The sequence below is a fragment of the Festucalex cinctus genome, chromosome 1, assembly GCF_051991245.1.
Source record: "Festucalex cinctus isolate MCC-2025b chromosome 1, RoL_Fcin_1.0, whole genome shotgun sequence".
Classification (NCBI taxonomy): Eukaryota; Metazoa; Chordata; class Actinopteri; order Syngnathiformes; family Syngnathidae; genus Festucalex; species Festucalex cinctus.
In genome coordinates this window covers 28741575-28764502 of record NC_135411.1, presented here as the reverse complement: position 1 = coordinate 28764502, position 22928 = coordinate 28741575, and the positions used below count along the sequence as shown (strand labels likewise).

Sequence of the window (22928 nt, the reverse complement as noted above, 5' to 3'; positions counted from 1 at the left end):
GCCATATTAAAAGGAGCTTCTCAGGGAGTTGATTTAAATGTGTATTGAGGTGCAAGGATCAAGCATTGATGAGGTTCCACGGGCTAGTGAAAATCAATCGTTTGCCAGCTGGGCGTGTAATAGGTGGATTGTAAACATAGCCAGACTTCTAAAATATATCTGATTTGATGGCTCGACATGTTTTTACATTCCCAGTAATACATAACGTATCGACACCGTACATTTATACACATTTAAAAGTCACTCCAATGCGAACAAGGCATATGGAGGTTGGGTGGTAATCCCATTCACGATTGTGAGTAGTAACAGTGTCGGTCATATTTGATTTTAGTTTCATCCAACTTGAAATATGAGGTGTTGAAATATCAGTTACGCTCCATCATCTTTAATTGCCCTCTCTATGAAATAACGTCATTGAGGAACTATCGTTTTAGGATTTTTGATAATATTTCTCCCTTGTTCTGCCTCGTTCCTCTGTTCTCATTGCCTCCTCGATAACATGCTAACGTAAACAGAGGAGTGAGGACCTAAGAAGTTCAAAATAAAGACCCATGGTTGTGTGTTGGGTGGTCTATTGAGATGACCGCTCTAGTAGATGGTCATCAAAGCAAGGACAGTGATGCTAATCACAAGAACGTTGAAGCTGTTATGACAAGGTTAAGCTATTCCGCATAGGGAATAGGGATGGCTAGATTAATATGTTGGTTTAATAAGTGCTAGCTTAGCAATGAATTTCAGAGACAATATGAGAAGTTTGTGCTCCTTCACGCTGATCAAATAGCACACGGACAATACAGTACGCGTGGGTGAGCGCTACACCAAAGAAAGAAATTAGCCACACTTCCCACGTACTCGGGTGTGTTTACTTTGCACGTTATGGCAATGGCATCAATGGCACTCCTGTGTTTTGACGTGGTACCGCAGTTATTTCGGGGCAGGCGCAGTCTAGCGACACAGGAAGCGTCCTCCATACGCGTCGGCTCATCGCACCTGCTAGCGGCGCTGGAAACGTGCGCTTCCCCCATGTGGTGGAGCTTGGAGGAGGAGGATGTGGGAGCAGGATGTGTGGAGGTGGAAGGAGCTCGCTCAGCTCATGATGCTTGTATTGTAACTTGAAGGAGATTGAATTCAACACAGTCTAATGTACAATGCTGAGAGACCCGCGTTCACACTAACTCGTAATATTATCTTTCCATGATAATTGTTCTCATTAGGGTACATACATGCTGTGCTTGTTGCCAAAAGTTCACAGGGCACATAGTGACGGGCCGTGCATTTGTTACCACGGCCTTCAGTGGGGACTTAATTAGGACTGAACGATTCGGAAAAACAATCAAATTTTTCCTCAATGCAACAACTGCAATTTAATACGTGATTATTTTTTCCTCTTCGCATGTGTTTTTGAACATACACAAGCAATGTATTAATATTTGACAATAGACATGTTTGCCTTTTTCTTTTGCAACTCATGAACCAAATAAGACCTTGGGTATTACTTTTGGACATTCTTTGACTTTTTCCTTCATGAAAAAACTAACCATTGTCATGCTCCAAGTCGGACAATTACAAGGCCTTTAGAAGTTTCGGTTAAGGTTTCTTTTTTTGTGTGTGTGTGCAAAAAGGAGGTTTGTCAAGGCCAAGTGAATGACCTCAGGAGTCTGAAGTCAGTCAAACTGGCGACTATTTTCTCCTCTGCTCCTTGAGAGTGTGTTCATTTTGTAGTAAATTTTTCATAGTGATGTCCAGATGGGGGACAAATAAAAAAATCTAAATCAAATCTATATCAAAACTAAAAGCTATTATTTCAGGATATCATTATAGTGTCGTAGTCAGCTGGCCAGTAAAAAGACTTAAATGCCTACTAATATACGTTGGTTACGAATGATCTAATGTGCAAAGAGTAATAACAGTACAGTTAAAATTTTGAGTTCCACTGGACAAGTAAATTTGTAGGAGTGGCCAGTAAATTTGTAGGGGTGGCTGGCCACCCATTACTGGCACGATTGAGTGTTTGGCTACAACTCACAGAAGCTCACTTGGAACTTAAAAACACGGCAACACTGTATTGTATATAATTTTTGTTTTCTTTTGCATCTTAAGATTTTGTAAAATATGTGCTTAGACTCATGAAAGGTTGGATACTGCCATAATCATTAAACAACTAACAACTGGAGTCTGTTAATTTCTTTGTAAGTGAGCAAGTTTACAAATTCAGCAGGGCATCAAATAATTACTTCTCCCTACTGTAGTTGAAGCTTTAACTAGTGTCTTCCAGCGGAAAAAGGCTGCGAGTGCACAAACGTCACAGTCGGCTGCACAAACGCGTGGCGTTGCCGCGCACGTGTCGGAAAGGGACTGCTGTTTCGTGTCTCGCCGTGCATAATTCAAAAGCACGCTGTCCTAATTGCTTAGTCAATACCAGCCACACTTCATAGGCTGCAGCAGTGACCCCGCGGTGAGCACCAAAGATGCGCTGACCCTTGATGTTTTGGGAGCTTGAAAAGCGCCGGCTATATTCTTTCATTTCAATGCACTCGCTTACGTCGGAGCACCATTATGCCTCGCCGGCACCGTGACATCACTGAGTGCGGCCTGTATCCAGAGGAGAAATAAGCATATTAGTAGTGGTAGTAATGGGAAGGCAGACAAAACGTCCAGCCCTGGGCAAAGAACGGTGGCTGCCACGCACTAATCTGACCACCTCCTGTTTGCGAGCCGTGTACTCGCAGTGTGAGCGGCTGAACTGTGGGACGAGCCACCCTCCATCACTGTCACGTGGCACTCTAATGAGTGCCGCGGGGCTCGGGGTCAATGGCTAAGATGATTTTCCTGCTGATAAGTGAACGCCGGGAGATAAGCGCAGTGGACGAGCTAAAAGAGACGCCGGATTTTCCTTTTCCCTTTTCTGGCAATTTAAAAATATGCACAGTATGCCTGTATTTTGTATTTAATACAGAGCGTGAGGCAGTTGTAAAGGTAGCACAGCACCCTGTAATTGTTCATTATCCTGACTATGAATGGACATGCTCCTTTGTTCGTCTGGCATGTGTTTTATATTAAATACAGAGCTCCATTCATTTGCAAAGTTTGAACTGCATGTTGCCACTCCCAATCGTTTATTGTATTATGCACTGTAAGTGCAGTGATGACAAAATTCAATATATTATATTCATTTTCAAGCATGTGTTTCATAGTGAATACGGAGACATTGTGCATGAGAGTGAATTTAAATGTGTAAACACATTGCTTTTCAAACATATATATTTATATTGAATACAGAGCATGATTCAATTCCTGTTCGTAGGTGATAGGGACAAAGCCCTGCCATGAATAACAAAAATCTGCAAGTAATTCTGCCTCAAAATGTCTAAATCATAGACATAGATGCTATATATACACAGCTATATATATTAATGGGGCCACTGATCTTGATCGGCCAATTTCCAATGGAAAAGTACGTGATCAGCATATTTTGATCAATACCTTTCATTGCTGATCACAAAAAATGATCACCCACAGCTCATGCTTAGACTCGTCAGCCTGTGTGCAGTTTAGCTTCCGCGCTCCCTTTCCTGAACACTGCACATTACAAACCAAACCAGGAACTGAATCATACGTTGGTGCATTTTCTTCAATGTCAATTTTAAACAAATGTCCTGCTTTCTATATACATTCACACGTATACACAGTACACACGATATAGCTACTTTCAAATGATTTCCAAAAGATTTTAGATTGTGTGTTAATGAAATATCACCCCAAAAAAACCTAAGCGTTCAGAGTTTCCTTGATGTCAAAGAAGTAGCCCTCCAAAACATGAGACAACATAATGACACGTGTGATGTTATTTTAACATTTATAGTGCACCGAGGGTCTCTGACTCCTCATCATCGTGGTGTCTTTGTTATTGCTAATGACTGAATGAGTGATTTGAGAGTTAAGTGGCCCCTCGGTGATGCCGGCCCGCCACTCATACGCAGGTAAGGGATAACAGCCCCCAAACTCATTTGCATGTCATTATGCAGCTGTTAGCACGTGCAAAGGAAAGCGAATCTGTAATCGTCTAACTTTTAAGCATGCAATTATGCCGCCATTTGCTTTTTCTGTAGTCTGACAGTGCGGCGAGGCAGGATTAATTACCCATTGGTGATTTTATGCAACAAAGTGACAGACTGAGATCCACAGCATATCAGAGAGCACATTTAACGAGGATAAAAGAAGCAGAGCGTGATTATGCTATAGCTTGTCGAGCTGAAAATGTTCTCAGCGTTGCGCTTCCATCTTATCTCGCTGCCTTTTAAGTGCAGCGGCGAAGATGTTTAATCTTCCTCCAACGAGGTCCAAACGCATGTGAGGCACGGCCCGTCCTAGCCAAGGTGTTTGCCATTTGTATAGGCGAGAGGCTTGATGCCTTCATTGTGCCCGCGACACGCGATATCGGCAGCTCTCAGCAAGACTGGCGGCGGCTGTAATCAATCAGGTCGTCCAATGTCAGAGGCAGACAGGCGAGGCGGCCGCACGTCAAGCAACAAGACCCAAGAAGACCTGCTTCGCCTCGACAGACCCGGACTTAACATTGGGCAAACGCCGGCAATTTTGTGAGGCCCCAAAATTTTCAGGAGCACCCAAACATCCGAGAAAAATTGAATACGTTTTCTTTTATTTGAATTATCTTAAAACTCTGACTAAAAAAAAAAAAAAAAAAAAAGACAAAATTCAAACATTCATGAAAAAAAAAACATTTTTTATGAGCATAAAACAAAAATAGGACACACATTACAAAGAGTCATTGTGCAATATTAAAGTCTAAATAAGAAAAGTCTTCAAACCAAGATTTGAATAACAGAAGATAGTTGCAACATGAGAACAGTGGTATTTTTTTGTTGTTGAAATATTGTAAACATTACATTTTGAAAGCCATTTTACAAAAAAAAAGTGAATTAAACAAATAAAAATATACATTTTGTATTTTTTAATGATGTAATATTACAACAAAATAGAACATTTACAGTACTACGAAGTCATAAATTTACAAGAATAAAGTTGTAATGTGTGCGTTTCTTTTCTTTCTTCTTCTTTTTTTTTTTTTTTTTTTTAACCAGAAAAAAAATATATAAAAAAAAAGTGTGAGGATAATTTGTAATATCACAAAAAGTAGCAATACTGTGAGAATGCGTACAGAATTTTGATAGACGACGCAATATTGCAAAAATGAAATCTTAAATTTAGGTGCAAAACAGTCATTTATTTTGTAAGCATTAAATATAAAAGCTGCAGTATAACAAGAACAAATATCTATCTATCTGCAAGTTATGTATTTCATGAAAAAAGGAAATTCTGTTTCAAAAATGTCATAATATTATGAGAAGTTATATTTTATGAGAATAATGAGAATTATTATTATTATTATTGCGTTTTGGCTTGGGTCATGGGATCACTGTGTTATGGCTGTATTATGCTTACGCACCTAATATGTCCCTTATGATAAAAAGGGATAATGTGATGATCAGTGTTGGCGATAACAAGTTAAAGTAATATATTACATTTAGGCAGAAACAAGGGTCAACGTAATATAACGAGTTACCCAAATTTGCACTGCTATGAAATAAAATGCCAAAGAGTCAAAATACCAGCAGGAACAAACAAAATGAAAAACAACATTTAGAAGTGTGAAGAAGTAAGTGCCATTGTGTTTTTTTTAGATATGATTTGAATGAATGTGCCATCACTTGCAGAATGATAAATGATGATCAAGGCTGTTAGATAGCAAAATGCAAATTATGTTTGTCTGTCTCTGTGCGGAAGATCTCCAGAGGCCGATGACGTCATACTAAAGCAACCACACTCAGACAAACTACAGTACACCGCATTAAATAATTAGGCTATATTCACACTGCAAGGCGTGACACCCAATTCGGATTTTTGTTTTTATTAAATCAATTTGTATTTTATGTACTCATTCACATTAAAAAAAAAGTAAGTGAATGCAAAGCGTCTTTGATGTTAGACACATGCGCACAAAGCATGACATCAAGTGAAAAAAATCCTGGTGAATAAGATAAAAGGTTCTAATATTTCAAAAATAAATCCAATCCTGACCCTGAAAAAGCAATTATCCGCAGCCTCCTCTGTGTTGATTGGCTTTTTAAGACCAGTCGGTGCCATTAGAACGCTGTTAAATAATGCAACAGTTACAGGGAAGAGTGTTTTTTGAGGTGCGCGTCTACTCAGGAGGATTTTGCAAATGTCTCTGAAAGATTTAAGACGCTGCTGCAGTGGGGAGGCTCTCGCACATCGCAGGGTCACGGGCTGATGTGGGTCATGGAGGCCTGCGCGGATGTGCTTAAAGAGGCGAAAAAAATGAGAAAGTGAGGAATAACTACAAGGAGTAACAGTGTAAAGGAGAAGCTGGTTGCCGTCAATCATCAGGGGAAGGGTGGATTAACTGCAGCAAGACGGCGAGCAGGTGTTGTTGTCGAAGCACTAAATAAAATCTCACAAAATAAATCAAACAAAACTTCCCAGTTATTTTTCGCAGAGCTGCATGTTGTGCCACAAAATGCTTTTTACAATGCGTCTGTTTGAATGAATCCGCTTTTCCGAACGTGTGAAAGTGATATAACTAAACAGACAAATTATCCATCCATTTTCTTGACCGCTTATTCCTCACAAGGGTCGCGGGGGGTGCTGGAGCCTATCTCAGCTGGCTTTGGGCAGTAGGCGGGGTACATCCTGAACTGGTTGCCAGCCAATCGCAGTAAACAGACAAATTAAACTTAACATTTTATGAAATTATATATTTTAAAAGAAGTAGGCATCTTTGGATTTAAATCCATGACTTTAGCTTGGCTGAAGAGAAGTCCTTGTGCACTTTCCGAAATGGCTAGTAAGCCCAATTCTTGACTGACAAACTTGTCCACAGGAACCGCAAACATAGGAGGGCACACTCGAGTCTTGTGCAGAATTCACTGCTGCACTCAGCTTTATCTCCCCATCTCTCAAAGCTTCTGAGCACCTTGTCCTCCAAAAAGGACTACTTCCTCCCAAAAGGAATAGGAAGAAGTCAAACTTGACTGCTACACCTTCCTTCAAGGCAAAGTCAACCCCCAAAATTAATTTACAATAATATGTTCTATATAGACTCTCACTAATCGAAACAGCATTCCAATGGGGTATATGCCATGAAAGAGGCGGAACTGTTTTTGCACAACAGTTTGTTTCCGGTTCGGTTTGCGACGTGTGGGCTCCGTCAAAAATACTTGTGCTTCGGACTTTGTGCCCCTCGGTTGCGCGTTCGCAACCCGGACCGGAAACAAACTGATGTGCAAAATCACGTCCCGCCTCTTCCGTGGCATATAGCCCATTAACATTGCATTTGTAAAGAAGCTAAATCCATGTTTTTTATCCATCTCATGGGGTGGCCATGTTGTCACTTTCTGCTGCCTGAAAACAATTACAGTTGACATTACAGTTGACGGCTGACCCGAATGACCACTACTGCGCATGTGTCTCGCACTTCTGGGCCTGGATGCCATGTCTGTCACAGACATGGCATCCAGGCCCAGAAGTGCGAGACGAGGCAGTTTTTGACAAAAAACAGAGCGGCAAGTAAATAAATACATAAATAAACGACTCGTCGACTATTAATATTAAATGTCGACTGTTTTGATCGATGATGCCGTGACTAGCCAACTACTACCAGCCTTCGGGTTGGGACACAACCACTCTGCCACCTGAGCTATTCTGCCTCTTTGTAATGTTTTGCCACACTCAAAAACGTATGTTCTGTAGGGTGCAGTTTTTATAGCATCGCAAATGACAGGAATGACAGCACTTAAAAAATGTCCAACATCATACTCATGCTAGCTTATACTGTGATCCAGAAAGACTACAGATCTTTATTAACTGCTTTCTCTGGCATTTTGTCAGATAAAAAGTAATTGCAATTCCAAGTACTTAATGTTATTTTCCTGTTGTATATTACATTCATATTGCAAGAGCTACATGCATTTTCCGTGTAATGACTGACGGGGCATGCCGATGTTCCCTGTGGAACGAGACGAAACTTCACCAGCCATGTCACTCACAGAGGCACTTATCTTATCTCCAATTGAGTTCTTGGAACTTGTGTACAGAGATTGGATAAGTACTGCCATTCTCTACTTGAGTGAAAGTGCAATTATTTGTGTAAAAAAAACAACTTTCTTTTAAAAGTACTCATTCAAATAATTACTCAAGTAAAGGTAAAAAAAGTACAGGCTCCGAAATGTACTTGACGAGTAGAAGTAAAAAGTATTTGTACTGGATGTTTCCTCCTACGTCAATTAGCTAATGGAGCAAAAATGAGTATACATCGGCCATTTGACTCTCTGCCTTGCTGGTCCACTCCTCGCTGACATGATTGACAGTTCTGATCTAGCCAATTTCACGTCAAGTGATAGCGTGTCGTAGAACCAATCACAAGCTGAGATGTAAGGGGGACCGTGGTAACGATCAGTATGATTGGCGGAGCCAGGAGACATTGATGGCTGCTTTTTCTTCCAGATCAAGTATTTCAGTAGTTTTGACCTCGTATTGCAAACGTATCGAGTAAAAAGTGCAGGTACTCGTGTAAAATGTAACAGATAAAAGTAAAAAGCAATCTAAAAAATAAATAGGAAAGTACAAAGTACTGAAAAAAAAAACTACTCAAGTACAGTAACAAAGTATTCGTACTTCATTACTTCCCATCTCGTCTCGCGTGCAGTTACAGCATGTATTTTTGTACATTTGAACATTTTTGTGACTTCTGTATTGGCTCTCATGAGAGTGGGCGGAGTAAATTTGAAATATTCTGCAGTGGGAAATTATCAACGTTCACAAAATTGATCTGAAAATCTTTATCAAGTACAAATAATATAATACCACTGTATATACAGTACTTTTGGGACATTTTTCTTTGGTGGCGAGCTGTGAGAATTTTCTAATAAAATTCAATAAAATATGCGCCTTGGCTCAATAAATATTGGAAAACACCAGAGTCGAGCCTATAAGAAAGCATGACATATTTATAAAATGGATAAACAAATGAAATCGAGCTATTCCTTTGCTTGTGACTAATGTAATGGAGGGCTTATAAAGAAATGTCATTAGCTTTTGAATATTTATGTGGAAAGAAGTAGCTGCGTGGGTGTCATTTATAACACTGAAAACTATTTAATATGCATTATCTTTAGAAGCATGCAACCATATTATTCTTTCCCTCTGAATAATATTGACTCCGTTATGCTGCTGCTATCCCATAAATGATGCATGTGAATGCAACGCTCCGGGGTCTTTCCACTAGTGACCCTCTGCAACAGAGGAGGGTGGGCTTAAGAAAGTGGCCGCCTGCAAATGCTGTTGACATTTTTGCAGCGAGTGATCCGCAACAGATGTCTTTTAGTGGGGTGTCACGCAAGTGTGTTGTGTCCTCGCAAGAGTCAATGTCTCGCCAGGCCGGGCAAGTTATCTTGAGGAAGCTTCCCTCCCATCAACCTTGCTAGAAATGTCAGAAAGCACTCAGTGAATGCACTTAAAAAACAGAAGATGAATTAATGGCTGCGCTGAGGACGAGTGCCATTAAATGGAGGTCAACAGATGTAAACCTAGGCCTTGTGCTCACTCAACGATTTAAAGTGGACAAATTGAGTTTTAACAGCTTGTATACTAACAGATGGGTCTCTGGTGTACCCACACCGGTAGAGCACTCCGTATTTTTAGATCCTTTGACCTGCGCTTGTATGCAAAATTATCAACATCGTGTCTAATCTGCCTCTGCGCAGAGGTACAGTGCACTACGGATTTACGCCAACAACAAAAATAGAGCCCTGTTTATTGAACGGGACAAACCGTCAAACACACTAAGTAAAAAAAAAAAAAAGATACTTGTAAGCAGATTCAACTTTTGATGTCACACACTAGGCCACGCCCCTTTAAGGTACACAATCACTTCATGTCCCTGACCGAAACAGTGCCCCTCACAAACATGCACATGTGCACTGTGCCAAGGTGGCTACGTTGGTAGCATGTCTTGTTGGAAAATGTTACCCGTTACTGGACAAAAGGTCCTCTAGGACCATCCTTGGTAGTCAGCTGGTCTTCGGGGAGCATTCTCACCCCGGGTTTTCACCGGATGCGGTTGCGGTGCGGTGCGTCTTGACTGCGTGCTCCGGACGGGTCAATTTTTTGTCAATCCACACCGGCTCCGCACAGCTGCGGTCCGGCAGCTCCGTCGCCGCCCACTTCCCAACGTGTTTCGCGGGACCGCGCGCGCGCGCGATCATGTGGCATTTCACAACGACAAACATACAGAAAGTCTGTGCTCAACAGAGAAGCAGAAAGAGAGGTGGACTTCTTTTGATTTAACCTTTTCTTCTTCTTCTGCTATGAGATTCCATGCAGCAACCTTTTTTTGGTTGTCCTTGTAAAGTATATTAATAACGAGAGTCGGGTCAGTGCGGGTCCACTCTTTATTTCTGTCTTCCGCTTCCGGCTGCCGCTCAGTACGGCAAGCGAGACGGGCACAACAAGCAATCGCGAACATCAAACTCACAATACATTACAGTCCTTATAAAAAGGATGTGCCGTGTCATATATTATTTTGTGGTTTTCCACCTCCAATATAAACCTCTCCTCGTCCATGTTCGCTGGTGTCTAAACCGTGAATGAGCACATGGCCCGGCGACGCCCACGTCACGTTTTGCTGAAAAACTTGCGAAATAGGAGCTGGCGAGTGTTTTATTCTGAAAGGTAACCGGAAATTTATTTTGAAACTGCCTCGGTCTTCCTGTCCCGCTCGATGTGTTTTGTGCTAGCTTGCCATTTGCCGGAGGCCTACCGCTGCGGCGTCCGGCAAAAATAGAAAATAGGTCTATCCTTGCGGAAGGCCTGCGGCACGCCGCAGGCCTTCCGCAGTCGACACGCAACGCACCCGCAAGCGGTGTAAACTGCACCATTCGAATGAATGGAATCTAATTGCTTGCGTCGCCGGACCGCACCGCAACCGCACCGCAACCGCACCGCAACCGCATCCGGTGAAAACCCGGGGTCAGGCACTTTTTTGTTGAACATTTAAATCATAATTTTAAAAAAGTTTCAACTTAAAGGGATCGTTCGGCTTTTTTAACATGAATCTCCATTTCATCCTCACCTCCAGTGTGTGCGATCAGCACTGACTTACCCCTGCCAGCGTTCTGTGACACGAGTTCTGGTCCGGTGTTGGACGAGAGGAAAAGAGTCTAGCAAGCTGGCTGGGGTCTCGGAAATAAAGCGTTTTTCTTCTAAAAACTATTTGTGCTCAAAAGCGTGATACATTTGCATCACAATACTCTTCTGAAAAAAGTCAGACGCCATTACCGCCAGCCACTACTTTTCTGTTCGTTCGTATCACTGCGCGTTGCCCTGTAGACGGCTAATCGACGCGCTGCAGCCAGCTGATCCTTCCGCTAGAAGTTGTTTGTCTTTTCGAAGGCGGAGACCAATGACAGCTCACCTTTTTCCTGAAGCTGAGCTGTGACTGGTTGTTACCTGAGACCTGAGCAACTGTGATGCCATTTTCACTCGACAGCAAGTGGCAAAATGGCCGCCTACTTATATTGATAAAAACTGCTAGATTTTGCTGCTCAAGTCATATTCCACTAACACAGTATCAACGAGAATACTGTACTTAGACTAGTGGGGCTGCATAGAACATATTGTCAAGAATTTTATTATCATTATAATTATGATTTTATTTTATTTTTTACTTCCTCTTATTGCAATTTCGCTAATGTTTCAGTCTACACCGGACTCAAATGTATACATTACGAGAGCACGAGTTTCTTCTCCAGATAAAGGATACGTTTGTTCTGAGGGGAGACTGTGGCATTAAATATTTCATCCATATTTCAGTCGAAACGTTACATGGGAACTAATGACCAACGGCACACGCAAACATTACAAACTGCAGAATATTCCCATCGTGTTGCTGTCAACTCGTGTTAGCATCTTTCGTAAACGTGCTCAGACATGTTTGCAAACTTTGCTGGCGCTTTAAAAATGAATGGTGATTATGTAATTACTCATACTTCATAGTTGATACAAGCATAACAGACGTGAGCATATTGTGGAACAGGATGTACGCAAACACTTGTGCTCAAGTTCCACATTTGATTTTTTAACAAGTAAGGTAAGAAAAAATGTCTATGTAAAATACTGTATGCAAAATTGTAATTTTGGTTGAGGGACAAATCACAAAACACCTATAGATAGGACTGTTTTGAAAACAACTTTACAATTAATGTTTGACATCCAGTGAACAGATTGGGATGTGCAAACACTTCAATGTTGAAAATGATCATGTGTTTGCATGTGCACCGTTCATCCCCGCATGTTTTCGCTTTAAATATCTCAATATATGGAGGGTAAAGTCAATGAATATGAAAGTAGAACAATCGTCATGCACGCTACGTCTTCGCTAGATGGGGAGCAGGTTATTAATTTAACAGGCTGTAATTGAAAACATTAGTAATTTCGGGTCGTTAACGCCTTTAAGAGGAGGGAGATAAAATAAAGCTTCAGGTAGCAGCTCGCGCTGGCAGTTATCACAAGCCTGCTGCATTGCAAACAAATAAAAGCAACAGCGGAGACGTCAAGGTCCAGAAATACTAATTACCTGCTGTTTTCTGGCCTCTGCGCGGCCCACCTTTCTCAGGACAATCAATAATTACACACAAAGGGGCCGAGGGAATGAAATCAGCCTGATCGCCATTAGCGTGGGGAGCTGGAGGAAGTTCATTAGCCATTCAGCAGGCGCGCTGTGTAATTTCCAATACTGGAGACAACTCGCTCCCTTATCCCCTTTGCCTTTTGTGCTCAACCTCTACACCAAAAAGCAGTTTTTACCTTCGCTTTTACCTCCGCCAAGGACATCACGTGCTCATTACACTGTTTATCAGCTTGTGATTGAGGAAGACTTTAGGTAATGTTCACTAAATTTTAATCAGAGTACTGCAAAAGCCAAGGAAGAACCCATAAAATTTTTTCTGTAGATGTTTTTTTTTCTTGCCACTTTTCTGGGCGTTTTCCCACATTTTGCTTAATGTCTTGCTTAATATAAATAATGAATTAATCTTACCACAACATCTAAGCATGTGCTGGAGGTATGCAATTTGGTGCTGATCCAAATTAGGATTGCTGCCGCACTCTACTTCTAGTGGACTTGAACAAATTTTATGTCAAGCTACCACTGCACAAATAGCCAAAAGAGAGAACAGATACGATACAGATGCAATTTAACTATAAAAGCATAGTTTTAGGTTAGATTAAAAAATAATGATGATAATAATTAAACAAAAAAAGTTAGCCACTGCTAATAAAATGATAAAAACAATAAAACAGTCATGGTGGAAATCTGTCTTGCTTTGGAGATCTCTTTTTCAACATTTTTAATGGCTTAATGGCTGGACTCAGAAAAGGTGATACATATAGCCACAGAGTCTCCAAGTTGCCCACTTGGAATCCAGTGCAACATCCTGGAAAGGGAAACCAGGTTTCTTCCTTTTTCTAAAAAGTTTTTTGGGGAGGGGGGATTTTTTTCCTCTCTGCGATTGGGGGTGGGGAAGGGGGGTATATTGGGTCGGACCAGGTATGTTGTTAATTGCTTATTAGTTACTCTTTGGTGAATTAAGGCTACAGTAAGCCTATATTAAAAAAAAAACTTGAGCGTAACAAAATGCTGAACACCCCAAAAATGGCAGATTCTAACCAAAAAGTCACAAGTGGATCTTAAGTAATTTAATGGGTAGATGTCAGAGACCTTTTCATTAGGACCCCAGGAAGAACTGTTTCAAATCGTGAAGAAAAAAAACAAGTCTCCTTTAGCACCCTTGTTGAGAATGCTCCTTCTTTTGCAGTGAGTAATTAATATCCCCTAAAAACCCAAAGAAATGCAAAAAGGTTAGAAGTACATGGCAGTTATCATCTTCCTGGTGCACTGGTTATATGTCATTGGCTGTACTGTACCTCACAGCGCTTTCCTGTGCCTCACATGTCGAGTGAATTTAGCGCATCACTTCATCGTCTCACGCTTGCAAAGCTTTTAGAAGCTTGTGTTCCGCAAGCTCGCTCGTGTCGGCCTCGCGCTTGTACCGTCAGAGCTCGACGCAACTCGGCACGGGCGCGGATGACACAAAGGGACAGTACATGCGGCGGGAGATAAATAAACCAAGAGGGATACGTTTAAAAATTGAACCAACTGGCTGCACTTTTTTTTCCCGCTGAATGACCAAATGACCTAAACCGCTGGAAAAGCTTTTAATAGAAGAGGACGAGGCACGAGGACAGTCATTTGCTGTGAATGCATCACATCGCAGAAGGGGACAAGAAGTGCAACCTCAAAGTTTGACCAAACACAAGTCAACCAGCCTTGTAAGGAAGAAATAAGAAATAAACGCTGCGTACTGATTGCGTCCACCACCATGACAACCACCACACACACATACAAATTCCACCATATTGACAAGTTGACAGATGAATAAAAGACAAGCCATTTACCAGAAGCTAATATTGTCAGCAAATGCTAATTCCATTCTAAAAAAAGTGCAGCTCTGCTTACATTTTGGCTTTGATATGATAGCAAGAGGTGTCACATCACTGGGGGATATGATGATAGTGAGTCAGAGTACGGTAGTAGCATGTGCTTGAAAGCAGCTCTGGATCTTCACCCAGCATAGCTTATCACATAGTGTGCTTGATTGTCATTTAAGATTGTCATTTTATCCTCTATTGTGTATAACAGTGACAACTAGGGCTGGGCGATAAATCAAATTAATTCAATTAATTTGTCTATTTAAAGTCCCACGATGTGAAAATGAGCTAAATCGTGAAATCGAGGTGCTTATAAATAAATAAATACACATCCTCTCCCTCGAGCGTCTCACTTCTGTTTACGCTCGCTATTTTGGGGTCCTTCGTTTGGTGGCTGGCGCGCTTGCTGACGACGTCACCCTACTATAGCGAAGCTGCGGTATGTGACATCATCGGAAGGCGCATAGGACCCGCAGTCGTACAGGCATTGCACATCACGCCTGTTTTTTTCCTTTTCTTTTCACTCACACAAACACGCACACTAATTAATGTGATGTGTATTGCGCACGAGTTTGAAGGCAAACGCACGAGCGGAGCTCCGCGAACGTCTCGGCGTGAGCCTGAAGCAGAAGTATACTGAGGCCTTTACACGGACTCAAGGTTATGAGTAGCTTTTTTTTTTTTTTTTTGCACTACTTTGTGGCATTTAGGTTATGCAAAAGCCATAAGTAGTTTTTTTTGGTATAAACTATGTATGGCACTTAAGTTGAGCAAAAGCTGTGAGTAGGTTTTTTTTTTTTTTTCCCGCACAAGCTATAGGGCATTTAAATTATGCAAAAGATATGAGTAGCTTTTTGCACAAGCTATGTTAAATTTACGTTAAAACTGATTCAAAATTAGTGTACGTTATTGTCTGAACATTTTGCACAAGAATAATTTTTGAATAAATCAAACCTTGTTTATTTTTTTTATTTTTATTTTTTTTAACTTTTGATTAAAATCGATTAAAATTGTAATCGTCCAGAATGACAGAAAAAAAAATCGAGATTTTATTTTTTGGCCATATCGCCCAGCCCTAGTGACAACGTAATGACCCATTTTCAGAAATAGGAAGATGAAAGGTTTACTTGGTTGTTAATATTTGGATCCGTGGGCAGGCACGCCAGGGAACCAATAATTTCTTAACAAGTTATTCAAAAGTACATTTCAATAATGTCCCTTTTAATAATAATGTTTATCCAAAGTCTCCCGTCCACAAAACAATATTTGACATATCATCTGAAAGTCCTATCATGCTAGTGACTATGTGAGGTGAGGTCAACCCCCCATTAAGGACCTAAACAAGTACTGCACGTCGTCACAGTCATGCTTATTCACTGTCATTTTCAGAAAGTTATCTCAATTTTGCTATTGACGTCTATGAGAATCCATGTAAGTCTTTGTGCATTTAAAGGTTGCGCCATAACACTTTTGAGAGCACTTTTTACCTTTTTACTTTAGAAAACACACGACACATCAGTGAAACGCAGCATGCGCGTATTTGTACTGACAAGCACTTTTCCCCGTTCCTCGACAACAATAAATCAAAGGCGACTTCTTGCTGGCGCTCCCGCACAAGCTTCAAGTGCAACATGTAAAACAAAGTGGAACATAAACAGCCATCTTAAGAAGCTCGGGAGGGTGCTGTGTTGTAAAACGCTAACTACGTCGCCTCGGCTGTATAAGTGATTCATTTAGATTTAATCTCAGACGGGACAAAAGAGGAGCTCTTAAAAACGCAATCTTTCTGTATTAATTGCCTCGACAAAACCTCTTTAAATGCGTTCGAGTAATGCACGGCCCACCGAACGGCGCGGCGTGTTAAATGCGGCTAACGTTTTCCACCCCGCGTCATGTCACAACGTTAATATATCACCGGGGAAGGACTTTTCTCCTCTTTAGAAGCCCCTGAAGGGACGCAGCGTAGAAGTGGTTCTCTGTAGCGGCGCTATAAATCTTTGCGTTCACTTGGAAAATGTTCATTATTCTTGGGACCAGATGAAATGTTCCTTTTAGTGTATTGAAGCAAAAGTAAGTGAGCTTTTAGAGTCCTATTTATTACGCACAGGGTTACTTGTTTTTATAGTTTTTCCTTTGCTCCTGCAGTGCATCTATGATGACAACAAAACAATGTCAATCTATACAGTATAATATGTTCAAAAGTAGATAACTGTAATCCTATTTTTTTTTAGCATTGTCAATCAGTCGGTGTTGCAAACATTTGATTTGGGCATATTTGTGTCACTGAAATTCAACTTTGTTTTCAGTTTCAAGCATACGTGCTGTCTATAATTGCATCTGATTAGCGTCCATTTGGATACATTACCTACAAGGAGCTTGTCAAAGTCTGAGCCTTGGAAATCACCCAAAAAGGCTTTTTTGGTGTTGAACTTCAAACATGGGTCCCTGAGATGCATCCTGTTCTGAAAATCTGGTGTTGGAGGCCCTTTTTTCTTTTTTTTTTTCCTAAGTAGACAGTACAGAATGAGTTGCGGGTCCTATTATGGATACATGTAGTTTCAGGCATGTTAAAGGAAAATAAATCATCCATTTTCAAACTTTGGCATACTTAGACCTGTCAAAGCCAGATACACCTGAATCCAGTTACACATAGCAACATGAAATTCAAATCTCAATAATCTATGCTTGAGAAAACAAAGTGAGTTAAGAGGTAATTTATTTCTCCTTCCAAGAAATGCTGATCCTGGAGATTTTGCTAACAAATGTAAAACATATACACGACTAATTGACGAGTTGCCAAATTATGAAAATCGTGTGTTTATGTCATTGAGTGTGGAATGGCCGGGCAGGAAATTTTGATTGTTGCCTGCAATTTTAACGAGATCCTGAGCACCAGTTAGTTTTAAGTAGTGTTGTTCCGATTCTGTTTTTTTGGATACCGATACCGATACCACTCGTTTAATGCAGTATCGGCACCTCTGCCGATACCAGTATCATTATCGGAACAACACCAGTTTTAAGCCCCCCCTTGGCCTCAATTTGACTAGAAACATACTATTTCTGGCAAGCGTACAATACCCTGGGGAATACTTTGGGTTTCCCAAGGGCTCCCTAAAACTGACTCAGCAGCATCCCCAAGATAGCTAAAAAAAAAAAAAATAGTCTGCTTTTTTGGTTTGAAGAAGCCATTTTGGGTGAAATTTGAGGTTTGTATTTGGACAAAATCCTACTCCTACTAGAAAGTTGTTCCAAATGAGCCCTGATCGCAAAGAGGTATCTAAATTGTGAAACTTTTGTGCCTATAACTCACCAGTACATCAGTTTCACCCAATAACCTCAAAGGACTAAATGAGCATGCATCTTCTTCTGGTTTGGGCCAAAGCGGGCAACCAAATTACAAGTGTCAACACCACAAAAGAAGAGTATGAGCAACAGTCTGTGCAAATTTCTTTTCTCTCTCTCTCTTGCAACAATAGAGATCCATTTCCCCCTACTTTCATTGGACACCCACTTGCCTCTAAAAGGCTGTTTTTCAGCTCAAGTTGCACTCACACTTTTCATAGCGAAAAGGATCATTTGCGGTGTGCCGGAGGAAGTCGGCTTCACTCTTGTAAAGCTTTTCTCTTTTCAAGTTGCTTTCTACGCCACGCACTTTCCCCACTCTCTCCTGAGATTCATTTTGTTTCACTTTTGTGAAAATCACAGTTTAGTGGAGAGGGTGTTTCAGGGAGGGCGCTGAAGGATGTTGTTTACTGGACTAGAAAAAACTCCTTGAGAGGAATCCTGTCATAAAAGGAAAGTCAAACGGCTCTTTTGTTTTTACGTTTTTTTTGTTTGTTTGGAAAACATGACAACATCCAGGCCACTGATGTCTGCCTCACGCCGCGTTCAAGGTGTTATCTGCCGCGATGATGTTGCCAGATAACCTTTGGGCGTGTTTGACCGCGTCCGCTCGGATACTGGCTGAGAGTCAAAGAGCGTCTGAAGAACAGAGGCGGCGTTGAAGTGCTCAGCAAGCCTCCAGTGACACTATCTCAAGCGAGAACTTACTGCAAGTGGACAAGAACACAAAACCATACAGAAAAAGATAACGCCCGTGCAGCAGCAAGGGAAATAGGATCTTCCTTTAGGGTCATTTTATTGTCTCTGAGAACGTGCTGAAAAATGAATTTATTATTTGGGCCAGCTGGCCAAGTGTGGCTCACTAGGATGGGACAGGGGGTTGATTTTATCATGACAAAAAAAAAAAAGAGTGTTTAAAGAGTGAGCTATAATTCTTGATCCTCAGGGTAGTTTGACAGAAGCATGTCACAGACATGTTATCAAGACACCTGGGAACTATTTTAAATTGTTTAAAAATACACAATATATCTTCAAATTCTAAGAGGTCTAGCTCAACCCCTGATTGATCAATTATAAATGAAAAATATTCTTTTTGATGTTTAATTAATACTCTTTTTGATGTTTAATTGCAAAGGCAAAACAGCAGTGGCTTATGACAGAGCCCTGTGGGACACCAAAGGTTATTACCAGTCTCTTTCAGCAGGAAAGACCTTCATTCGGTATTTTTTTTTTTTTTAAGAAGAATATGTCTCTTTACATATAAGTCTTAGATTTGGCTTACAACTTCTTGCAGGCAAGTGTGCTGTAGAGCAACTCCCTCGCATTTAGTGCTTTGGTGAGGTGACAAGTTGTGACGGAGGAGGTTTTTTTGAGGCGCGGTGCGAGCAGCAGTGGAAATTGTTTGCTTGCTCGTGCCTATTCCGTGATATCCATTGTGCCTCGCTCTCCCATGCGGATTAGCCGGAAATCTTTGCGTCTTTACACAGTGAGAAAGAGAGGGAGCAATAGAGAGAGTGACAGAGGGGTTAGCCTACTTGACAGTTCCTCCCCTATCTTCCCAAAATGAAAATCACAGAGCCGCAAGCCTGCACCAATACTGTTTGGGTTGCAGTTTCCCAGGTAATTAAAATGGACAGGCAGCCGGCTCCCTAATGTCAGAGGGATTGCGTTGTTATCAGCGCCACGTGGTGCGAAAAAGTGTGTGTGTGCAGATGCCTTCTTACTGCTATCTCACTCCTTGGACTCGGGGGCTGAAGTTGCAGTTTGAGACAAGGTTGGCATCCTGAGCCAGTGACTTCATCATTAGAAGGTCACAGACCTGCACAGGCCACCCCTCAACGCCAATGATCTTGTCGACTAATAGTAACAAGAACAAAAGATTTCGTTTTTCAGATGCAAATGTTTCATCAGGCGGAGCAGCACTGTCACACGGCTCAATGCAGGCCTTATCTTAATGAAGCTGCTTGCTAATGAGCAACTGTCGGATTACTCGCACGAACAACAGCAAGTGGAGGGATAGAGCTCTGCCACGAATAGCAAAAATAGTAAAAATTTTCTCATTGCCTATAAAGTGGACCACCGCTTACTTGCAAATTCATTATCACAGATTTTGTTTTTGTTTCCCATTCATTTTTTCCTTTGGGTCATATGTGAGCCAACCTGTTTTTTTGTGTGTTTTTTTGTTTTGTTTGTTTTTTTGGATAATGTTTGACCGTTTGTCTATTATTTCAAATTCATCTCACAATATTAGCCTTAAATGGCTTGCAGATGCTTGAGCAAAAATCCTCCCAAAAAATGCCGCCAAGACTTTATATAACCTCAGCTAACAACCCTGGCTAAACAAATGTTCCTCGCTGACACACAAAGATCTCTCAGTAGAGATGTATCACTTCAACACCAGTTACTACTTTTCTATTCGCCAGGGATTCGGTGAGAGAGCACAAAACCGTGAAAAGTTGTAGTTTTTCAGTCAATAACCAAGGACAGATAGCTGCAGGGGGGAAAAACATTAATAGGTGAATAGGAAAGGCAGGGGTTGACATTACACGTACTAACTCGTCATTAAGTGAAGGATGCATTCATACCTTCTCAATGCACATTATGCTTTAGTATCATTATTCCGACCGGGCTATTAGCAAACCAAATATAGGAGTGACAAAAAAGAGCACCGTTTTCATTGTGAAAGCGTTTAAATGATTTATTATTCGTGTCATTTTCCATAATGACTACGACTGCTACTTTATTGAGGTACTTCAACTTGGCAATCATTTCAGAAACGGATTAATGTGACCATTAAAACCATTGGATATTTGCAAAATGACGGCTGTGTAAAAAAAAAAAAAAAAAAAATACTATAAACATGAACATGCTTTGTGTCCTCCTCAAATGTACTAACCTTTGGGCACTTGTTACCACATATTCAGCATATGTTTGAAACAAACCACTGTATAACAAATCTTTTTACATGCACAGAATCTGCTGTAAAAATCTCCATACATTTCCTGAGCAGCTTATTCCTCACAAGGGTTGCAGTGGTGCTGGAGCCTATCCCAGCTTAGGGCTGTAGGCGGGGTACATCTTGAACTGGTTGCCAGCCAATCGCAGCTATACAAATCTGATATTATTTTTTGGGGTTGAATTCCTTAACCAACTTTAGCTTTGATCACTAAAATTGTATATTTTTAAAGTTGTAACCCACAGTTATTAATCCTCGGCTCATAAAGTGTATAACCAAGCATTGATTATGTATTAAAGATGTTAAAGGGCTTACCCCGGGTTTACACCGGTTGCGTGTGCGGTGCGGCTGCGGTGCGGTGCGTCTTGACTGCGTGCTCCGGACAGGTCAATTTTTTGGCCAATCCACACCACACACAGCTGCGGTCCGGCAGCTCCGTCGCCGACCACTTCCCGCCGTGTCTCGCGTGACCGCGCGCGATCATGTGGCATTAAAAACAATGACAAACACACAGAAAGTCTGTGCTCAACAGAGAAGCAGAAAGAGAGGTGGACTTTTATTATTTTGTGGCTTTCTACCCCCAATATAAACCTCTCCTCGTCCATGTTCGCTGGTGTCTAAACCGTGAATGAGCACCTCGCACGTTAACTCCAAGCGCGTCTACGCCCACATCACGTTTTGCTAGCATGCTTGCGAAATAGGAGCTGGCGAGTGTTTTATCTTGAAAGGTAACCGGAAATTTATTTTGAAACTGCGACGGTCTTCCTGTCCCGCTCGATGTGTTTTGTGCTAGCTTGCCATTTGCCGGAGGCCTACCGCTGCGGCGTCCGGCAAAAATAGAAAATAGGCCATCCTTGCGGAAGGGCTGCGGCACGCCGCAGCTGAGACGCAGTCGACACGCAACGCACCCGCAAGCGGTATAAACTACACCATTCGAATGAATGGAATCTAATTGCTTGCGTCGCCGGAACGCACCGCAACCGCACCGCAACCGCACTGCAACCGCACCGCAACCACATCCGGTGTAAACCTGGGGTGAGCGTTTGAACAGTTGTTTTTTTTTTTTTTTTTTACATTTGTTATTACTGGTCGCTAATTTAGGAGAATACTCGCTCAAATCATTCAACAGTGATGTGTGGAACCATAGAAAAGAAAGCCACCTAAAAAGCTACACTTTTATACAGCTTCACACTTCATTGCAAGATGGTGTTTCGTGTTTAATCATTTCCTCTGGTAGCTGTCAACACAAATGATTGGGTGGGAGGTAGCGTCAACATTTTGTCAAGATTGTTCTTCAAATGCAGAGGACCTGGAGGCAAATGGGAATGCATTTCAGTATACAGTACAGCAGCGTGGTTATTCTGAATCAAAAAAGTCACCAGCCTTTACAAATCAGAGGACACTAAGAGGCGATTCTGTGAATCACACGTGTGGTAAACGCTGAAGGTTTCCGCTAAAGCTGTGATTCAGATTGTGTCATAACAAGCTTGAATGCGTCATTTAGTATATCACTTCTTGTGTAAAGTTCTCCACCTCCATCTCCTCCTACCTGGATAACGTCTGGCTCATGGCTGTGGTTGTAATTGCGCCAGGTTTCAAGTGCCTCTCAGTGAGGAGGGTCACTTGTTGACATGGTGAATAGACAACTACAAAGCTACAAACTTCCCACCCATTCATGATTGCTGGTTGATTTCAGAGTTGTTAAAAAATGAAGCAAGGATGCTTGCTTCCCATCGATGATGCTGACAGGGTCAGCTGCTGCGTTTTTCAGAGGGGGAATTTTGGTGCCGACATTTTTACATACAGACCTATCATAGAAGTGCCAATGTTCAACCCAATCAATTGTCCTTTAAAGGTGCATTGTGTAGTTTAAATTGTTAATGTTAAAGGTTTTTCTACACCCTAAAAACACATTGCTCAAATTGACCCCCCACAAAAGGTTAAATTTGACCAATCTAGCTGGTAATTATGTGTCCGACAGATCCTCGTTAAAACAACCAATGGTAGGTGTTTTCAACCAACATATATTGGTGATTGGGCCAAC

The 22928-nt window shown here is 41.4% G+C and overlaps 1 protein-coding gene across 1 annotated transcript in view; it reads left to right on the top strand.

The window, feature by feature from the left end:
* The window catches only part of hs3st4 (heparan sulfate (glucosamine) 3-O-sulfotransferase 4), a 134566-nt gene that overhangs the window by 51831 nt on the left and 59807 nt on the right, over positions 1-22928 (top strand). The window lies entirely within an intron of this gene.